We start from the raw sequence: 8,968 nt of genomic DNA, 5'->3' as shown, positions 1-8,968 counted from the left end.
TCACCTGCTCGTCTTTGATGTTGCAATTAGCACATTCAGCATTTTCAGTATCTACTAAATAAATATATGAAAGTGCCAAATGTCCAAGATACCATGAAGTCCTCAAAATGTTAGATCCTTCGAACTCCATTTATTTTATCCCTGATTAATCCTCTCACACATTAGGCCTACATGTAATATTCCTTGTTATGTTCACAGCGTTTATTTTAAAATCGTTTACGTTCTCAAATTTCAGCATGTTTTTAATTATAAATATTTATTTATGATTAAGATTTATTTACTATTTCGAAGATACATTCTTGCAATGTGTTTAGTTAAGTCTAAGTTACGTGTTTAGTGATTCTTACAAACAATAGACTGACATGAAAAGTTGCTCCTTTTGAAGCACAAACTGCATCCAAATATATATTACAGCTGGCCCGGTTTGATGGGGCCTGTTTTTGATATTAATTAATTACCATTTTTCACTTCCGTGTTTATTATGTTTACCAACGCCATGGTGGAAAAAAGTCCGTTTCCCACAATGCTTAGCGCGCATTCACACAGGTCAGTAAGACCGGTGTGACACAATGTGTGTATTCTGGTAACATAGTTGTGTTCCTAAATGTGTAGATAATTTTAGTTTATGATAAATATAATAGTTTTGGTAGTGAATACTTCGATTGACATAATGACAAAATGAAAACGAGGTATTGTCCGAGCTATTTTAACCCGACATATTTGCAAAATTTAAGATTTAAATCAAACAATCATGTTTTATAACTATTCTTACATGTTAAAAGTCTTTGCGTTTTGTTAGGTAAGTAAGCTTTACGTGTACTTTGATTCGAGATTTCACTCTTTAAATACATAATTGGTATCATGTTTGTTGTATTCAAAGCGTTACATGTATTTACATTCGTACACGATATTTTTAAAATGATTGACCAGGTTATACAATTTGAACATTTAAACGCGAGTCTCAATTATTTATTGTGATGATGAGACATAATTTTTGGTTATTCTACATTAACGACGAGCTTACTCGCGTGGACCTATATCTGATAAAACCAAGAAATAAAACGAAAACAATTTATGTTTTACCTACCGTTATTTTCACAAGATAAATGATCGCATCCCGGGGATACAAATTCACGCTACGAAACACTGAATGCGTCTCAGTCGTTTGGTTTTATTGAGTTTGTCCTTTAAAGGGACTGTCCAATGGATTATTTTCCTGAATTTAGCAGGCTATTATTTTGATATTAATTAATAACATTCGTTAATTTGAACCATATCCAACTCAACCTTTTGCTAAAAACTACAAAACTAAAGAGCAACAGCCAAATTGTATTACGACTTTTGCGTCTACCTTGGGAAATCCCTTTCTATTTGTATTTCGCGCTTCGTGTCACGTGATTCAGACACAAACAAACAAAATGGCGGAGGCTTCGAAATCTACAATGAGCGAACCAGTAAGAAAACATGGTTTTTTGATTTAATAAAATATAATATATTAAGATTCCGATTATTTTATTTAATTCAACAAGATGAGTTTATCTGCCGTAAAATGTTAGCGGATTGTTGGTCTTTACCTTGCAATTCGACGCTAAATGTCGCTGGTTTACAAATTAGACGGTTTATTTTGCTACGTTTTTCATTAACTTTTAAATTTTGCTAATAGAAGCCAGTGGATTCTTCCACAGTAGTACAAATACGTCAGTGTATTTTTTTATGTTTTTTTATTTAGGCCAAAACAGAGGGAGAGATAAACGCGTGAGACAGCCATCTAAAAGAATGTTGTTGTATTCTCAGGACACATATTCAGTAAGTTTATTTTAATGCTCTTGTGTGTACACATTTTAATTATGTGCCAGTTATTCGATAAATTCTCCCACCTGGTAAACCGGAGGCGTATAGTGAATTATGTATATCTATTTGTGACCAGTCGAACTAAGAAGAAATAATAATATCACCCTTGTCCGCTCTGTGTTGATAAATGCAGGTTTGACTATAACCCATTATGATTTACAAGTTAGAATTATTATTGTAAATGCCAGAGAGTTGAACAGTGACCTTGGCTTAGAATAGTAGGACTTTTTGCTTTTCTTCACAATATTTAGGTCCGAAATCTGTGGATGTAGGCTGTGGTTGCAAATAACATGTAGTAAATCAAGAAATGCACTATAACTCATGTGATTAGGTCATGACATTGACATCATGATTTTGTCATTTTAGGGTTACTCTTTTTGCTATTATTTATTAGATTTTCTGCATTACTTGGTTTTTATCAAATGCATGATGTTTTATTTAAACACTGTATTATGTGAATTGGGAATAAGACATCAAGTTGGGAATAAATTGTGTTTTTATCAAAAGTGCATAATATGCAGTTTTATATGTTGTATTTATCTAGTTTTACAAATTATAATTAAAACATATACTTGCATATATAATAGCATCATTTAAATTGATTTTACTTCAAAACTGGATTTTTTATTAATTAAAAACTAAAATCCTCAAGAAATGAAACTGTGTCCATGCCGCGCATATGGAAACGGTTTAAAAATACACTTTAATTGATAAAAATTCAATCACTGTTAATGAAAAAGTCATGAAAAAATATATTATTAAGCTTAAATTATAGATAATATATTACAAAAATATATGTAGATCATGAAATAAATAGTTTTGTTTGAGAAAATCACCAAAATGATGTCCATTCCCAGTTTGATTTCTTATTCCCAATTCACATAATACAGTGATTATTTGTTACACTCAGGATTCAAGTCTTCAGAAGAGTTAAGGAAAGCGTCCTGCCAGAAAGATCCAGAAAGTTGATACATTAGCAACAATAACTAAGGGCACACTGGAACGCCATAGCACGTCTGACGATGTAAGACTTGCTTTTATTTGATTATAAGTGCAGTTAGTAAGTTATGTTTTATACTTATCATTCTAACATTTAACCTCATCTTTTAAGTGATTCACCTGGAACTAAAACATGTGGGTGCTTAGATTAGATTTTTGTTTATTTCAACATAACACTTTTATAAATGATCACAGCAGAATATTTGCACTAATTATACTTCATATCTTTGTACAGGCTAATCCGGGACGACACTTTCCGCCTAAATGGGATTTTTGCTAAGAAGAGACATTTTAACGAAAAATGTCATAAAAGCGGAAGGTGTTGGCCCTGATGAGCCTGTGTGGACTGCACAGGCTAATCTGGGACGACACTTTACGCACATGCATTATGTCCAGTTTTCTCAGAACAAGGCTCATATAATCTAGTGTGCTGTCTCACTGACTGCTGATTGGAGTTACATTTGCAAGAAGTTTATAGTAAAATCTGTTACAATTTCTTTGTAGGAGATGACTATCGGTGCTGGATAGGATGACCCTCTACAGTCAGCAGCAGTATTGACAAGATGTGTTTTCCTTTTATGCAGAGACACTAGAAGATGTCAATAAATCTTTCAGACATGCTGCATACAGACAATTTACCATCTTAATGCATGGGAAACCGACTGGTGGAGGCAGAATAACTGTCCCAGCATGTTGTGTTAAATTAATAAGGGAGAAGTTTCCTAGTCCTTAAGCCCAGTATACAGGCTTCGTACCAGGTGAAGGCCCAGTGTTCTAATAATTTTGCATATTTATGCCCCCCTTCGAAGAAGAAGGGGTATATAGTTTTGCACATGTCGGTCCGTCCACCAGATGGTTTCGGGATGATAACTTAAGAACGCTTAGGCCTAGGTTCATGAAACTTCATAGGTACATTGATCATGACTGGCAAATAACCCCTATTGATTTTCAGGTCACTAGGTCAAAGGTCAGTGACTCGAAACAGTAAAGCGGTTTCCGGATGATAACTCAAGAATGCTTACGCCTAGGATCTTGAAACTTCATAGGTACATTGATCACGACTGGCAGATGACCCCTTTAGATTTTCCAGTCACACGGTCAAAGGTCACAGTGACTCAAAACAATAAAATGGTTTCCAGCTGATAACTCTAGAATGCTTACGCCTTTTGATCATGAAACTTCATAGCTACATTGATAATGACTGGCAGATGACCCCTTTTGATTTTCAGGTCACTAGGTCAAGGTCACAGTGACTCGAAATAGTAAAATGGTTTCCTGATGATAGCTCAAGAATAATTAGGCCAAGGATCAAGGAACTTCATAGGTACATTGATCATGACTGACAGATGACCCCTATATATTTTCAGGTCACTATGTCAAAGGTCAAGGTCACAGTGACAAAAAACGTACTCACACAATGGCTGCCACTACAACTGACAGCCCATATGGGGGGGGGGGCATGCATGTTTTGCAAACAGCCCTTGTTGCTATTCTCTTTCATTTATCAGACATAGAACTTTTCTTAGTTTTGATTATTTTTTGTTCTGGCTCCTTTTTTGAAACATTTATATTTATGCAAATCATTTGAGTTATGCTTAATCATTTGGATTTTTCAGTTCTATGCATTTTGTTTTGAAATACCAATTTATGTGAAATGTGCTAGTTTATTATTAAAACTTGCACAGCAGTTTTTACATGTGTATGCTTACTTTGGTGTCATTGATGAAATGCCACGAGTACTCTGGATTGTAAGATGAAATAAATAAAAGAAGCAATGACATATTTCTTAAGAATACTATGTAAATAAACTAATTGAATATCAAAATTCATTTCTTGTATACTTATTTTATTTTCTTGTTTGAACTTAATAGTTTGATTTTTACACTTTTTAGCTCACCTGAACACAATGTGCTCATGGTGAGCTTTTGTGATCGCCTTTTGTCCGTTGTGCGGCGTCTACATTTGCCTTGTTAACACTCTACAGAAGTACAGGCCACATTTATTGCCCAATCTAAATGAAATTTGTCAAAAGATTGGTCTCAAGGATATTTTGGATGAGTTAAAAAATGGTAACGTTTGCTTGAAAAGACCGTTCATAAAAAACAGTCAATAGTGTATTACCTGTTTTTATTTTTTATATCTTTTGCTTTTATTCAATTTTAAGTTTGCATTTTGAATTTTTTATTATGCCCCCCTTCGAAGAAGAGGAGGTATGTTGTTCGCTCATGTCGGTCGGTCGGTCCGTCCGTCCACCGAATGGTTTCCGGATTATAACTCAAGAACGCTTACGCCTAGGATCATGAAACTTCATAGGTACATTGATCATGACTGGCAGATGACCCCTATTGATTTTTAGGTCACTAGGTCAAAGGTCAAGGTTACAGTGACTCGCACAGAAAAATGGTTTCCGGATGATAACTCAAGAACGCTTAAGCCTAGGATCATGAAACTAAATAGGTACATTGATCATGACTCGCAGATGACCGCTATTGATTTTCAGGTCACTAGGTCAAGGTGACTCGACACAGTAAAATAGTTTCCGGATGATAACTCAAGAAAGCTTACGCCTAGGATCATGAAACTTCATAGGTTCATTGATCACGACTCGCAGATGACCCCTATTGATTTCAGGTCACTAGGTCAAAGGTCACAGTGACAAAAAACGTATCACACAATGGCTGCAACTACAACTGACAGCCCATATGGGGGGCATGCATGTTTTACAAACAGCCCTTGTTTATTTTTATTTTGAGTCATTTTGTTTCACACTTGATATTTTGTTAGATTAGGTTTCTTAAAATACATTTCAAACATGACATATGCTAATGCATGAATTAACATTTTGAAATCAATAAAAAAGCAACAAGTTTTAAATTAAAAAAAATAGTATCTTATTATTGTTCAACCATGTTTTGTATATTGTGTGCTTTCTTTATGTAGTAACCTGTGCAGACCGTCTACATTTTAGCTCCGCCGAGTTTTTCCTATCTACTAAATTGATATACAATTGAGGTATTTTATTCAGTGTGATATGAACTTGATCCATGCATTGAAGTTTGATTTTTTTTTTACAAATTTTGTATTATATTCATCTGGTGTCAGAAAATGGATCGAACTCAATGCATGCACATAGAAATGTGACAGGGGTTGAGAACTCATTGAAGTTGGTTCGAGTGTATGATGCTGGCATTTAATTATTTAGGTGATTTGCATTTAAAATGAGTATGGCCATTAAAAAGTATTAAATGTTGATGTGTAAATAGAACACTGAGGCATATCTGGATACACTATCACATTCATAGTATTGATAATTAAAGAGGAAACTACTCTCGAGGTCAATTATAAGAGGCTTAGAGACATTGACTACAATGGTTTATTAAATACAGGTAATAAAGAAGACAATGAAAAACACATATCGATAATCAAACAAAAAACTGAACATTTTGTAAGAAAAATTGTGTTCTTTACATGTGTAACAAGAAACCGGTGTAGACTGGTGATGCTCCCCAAAAGTTGTTTTTTTTGTCACAATATTGCACTATATATTCAGATAAAAGGAATGTGCTTTCAATATGTTATTATGTACTTTATATTACTGGTTCACCGGTGTTTTTCGGCTTTTTTTGAATGCCTCGTAAATACATTTTAAAAAGCGAAGGTTAATCATAATACTATAAAAAACGCAACGACATGTTTTAACTATAGGAAACCAAAAATCACGAACTATTAATTACCGTATTAACGTAACGAACAGCTAAAACGTTGATGGATAGCAATAGTTAATAAAGGTTCAGAGGACATGACACCTGAAAATAAACAAATATCATAGACACATGCATATACTGTTTGTACAGTCCAAAGGCCATTCACGTTAAATTGACATGCACTCTGTTAGGATATTTCCAACTATTATTTTCAGATAAGCATGTTCATACGACTCATCGACGCAATTTTCGGCTTCGTAAAACAAACGAAAAATTGTTGGTATCGATATGTCGCAATTGGTTTTGTCTTAAGCCAGCTAGTCTGTTTTATTTGATGTACAAAATACGTTAAATACACCAACATGATGTTGTATAACGAAATCAAACGGAATGTTCATCAGATAATCAATGTTTTATATTTTAGTGACGAGTAGGTATTTAATGTATATGCCTTTAAGCACTCATTCTGGCGACTTAAAATATAGCAACATTCGTTTCAAAATCCAGAATTAATATATAATTACGTTTTGATCAAGCTGTATGTACTTTTTGCACAGCTGTGAACTCCATTCATCGTTTTGTTCATTTGGCTGACTGTTTCTTATATAATTACTAAAACACGAAGAGTACATTAATCGAACATTCGTCAAGCTGTATATTATTACGATACCGATGAGTACATTGAACAGAAGATTGTTTAAGGTTTAAATAATTACGAAACCGAAGAGTACATTCAAGAGAATACTGTTTAAGCTTTATATAATTACGAAACAGAGGAATACCCATATGAACCCTGTTGATCCTGCACCCCTGTACTGCCTTTGCCTAAAACGTAATTATATATGTATGGAATAGAAAGATAAAACGATCAATTAAATGTTGAAATCAAAATCTTTAAAACACAAGGTAAGGAATAACATGCCTTAGTGTATAAATGTTGTTCTTTTGAGTGACACTTATAGAAATAAAAAAGCGTTGTGAAAAAATAAAGGCGTCCAGCTTAATTGACCGGTCCTCAATTACTAAGCTTTTATTCGGGTCCTTTATTATTATGATGAAACGTAAAATGAAAAGAATTGTGTGTGTTGTTTTATTAAGCGTATTGTAATTAAAATTATTCAATGCATTCAACATTTGTTTAATGTGCGGTGTAATTAAATAAGAAATATCTTTAAAAACGATATACGGCGTAAATAGTTTAATGAATGAGATCAAGGATAGCGAATGTCTTTCTGTGCAGTTCTTAGCTGCATCACACGCAGTACGGGATGTTACGGGGAGTTTTCGCGGCTTATTTTACATAATAACATATTGCTGGTCATAAACCTATAGATACAAAACAGAAAACCAAAAGAAGAATGGAAGTGAAATTTAAACATATGAGTCAACCGGCCACACGAGAACAAACCTGTTTTAGTGGTCTGTCGGGCATTGCTATTTGATTCGATTATTAACAGTATCGAGAATCATCGTGCTCATGCTTAAAGTGATATTATGGGCATTTTGCACTGTTGAATTGAGCTGAAAAGAATTAACAGGTCAAAATAGTTAGTTAAAATGTGGTTACTGATCAATTATCTGCAACTCACCTTGCTACCAGTTATTTATAAAAATATATTTTATATTCGATATTCTTACGTGACCCACCCAGTCCTGTAAGCCGAAATGATCCGTAAAACAATATTGTGTCTTTGTGTCGTATGAACAAATCTGCACTAAAACTAAATTTAGGTTCAACTTGTAAACGCATGATCAGTTGTCAAACGAAAGTACGGTTAATATTCAAATGCATTATTTTTCTCTTTCTGGTATATTGTTTTAGTATGTTGATGCTGCATTAATTACTATAAGTGTATATGAAGTAGAAACATCAAAAATAATCAACGGTTGCGATAGACACCTATAAACTGTTACATGCTCATAATATCACTTTAGTACATTAGGCAATATGGTGGAATAATTATTGTTAAATTTATTAAAAATAATAGTTATCATTGTATTGTTGAAAACACATTAAGAATCTATTATTGACATACCATAATTATATTGCTGAATATCTTCTTTTAACATATTTCTGGTATAAAGAAAATTCCAGGTAACCTAGTTCACGGATAGCGTCTTTATTATATAACGATTATTTTACTGACCGCGAACTCCGGTGATGACCTGTATATAAACTCTGAATGTCCGCGACTTGACCCGAAACCTCGCGGGTTGAAATGCAATTCTTTAAAGTGAGGCCTCGCTTCCACTGCTCTTTATACTTTTACATGTTAACATGTTGACAGGAATATGGAAGTAAGTACTAAATATGAGAACATAGCCTTTTAAGTATAAACGCTTTTGCGCTGGTAATACTCTGAAAATAAAAGGTGTACGCACAAACTGTATTGATGTCGAGAATTGAGTGTAAA

At 33.8% G+C, this 8,968-nt stretch overlaps 1 long non-coding RNA gene across 3 annotated transcripts; it reads left to right on the top strand.

Moving 5' to 3' along the window:
- The first annotated feature begins 609 nt into the window (after positions 1–609).
- On the top strand, positions 610–6,421 carry LOC127842519 (uncharacterized). 3 transcript variants are annotated; one of them, XR_008031678.1, is made up of 5 exons: positions 610–689; positions 1,404–1,454; positions 1,730–1,806; positions 2,762–2,875; positions 3,355–6,421. It is a non-coding gene; the product is annotated as an uncharacterized LOC127842519 (long non-coding RNA). The 3 variants fall into 3 exon arrangements; XR_008031679.1 differs by lacking the exon at positions 610–689 and adding an exon at positions 781–799; XR_008031677.1 differs by lacking the exon at positions 610–689 and having other exon boundaries at positions 885–1,454.
- Positions 6,422–8,968: the final 2,547 nt, after the last annotated feature.

The sequence above is a fragment of the Dreissena polymorpha genome, chromosome 8 (assembly GCF_020536995.1).
Source record: "Dreissena polymorpha isolate Duluth1 chromosome 8, UMN_Dpol_1.0, whole genome shotgun sequence".
Classification (NCBI taxonomy): Eukaryota; Metazoa; Mollusca; class Bivalvia; order Myida; family Dreissenidae; genus Dreissena; species Dreissena polymorpha.
This window is presented reverse-complemented; position numbering and strand designations above follow the sequence as displayed.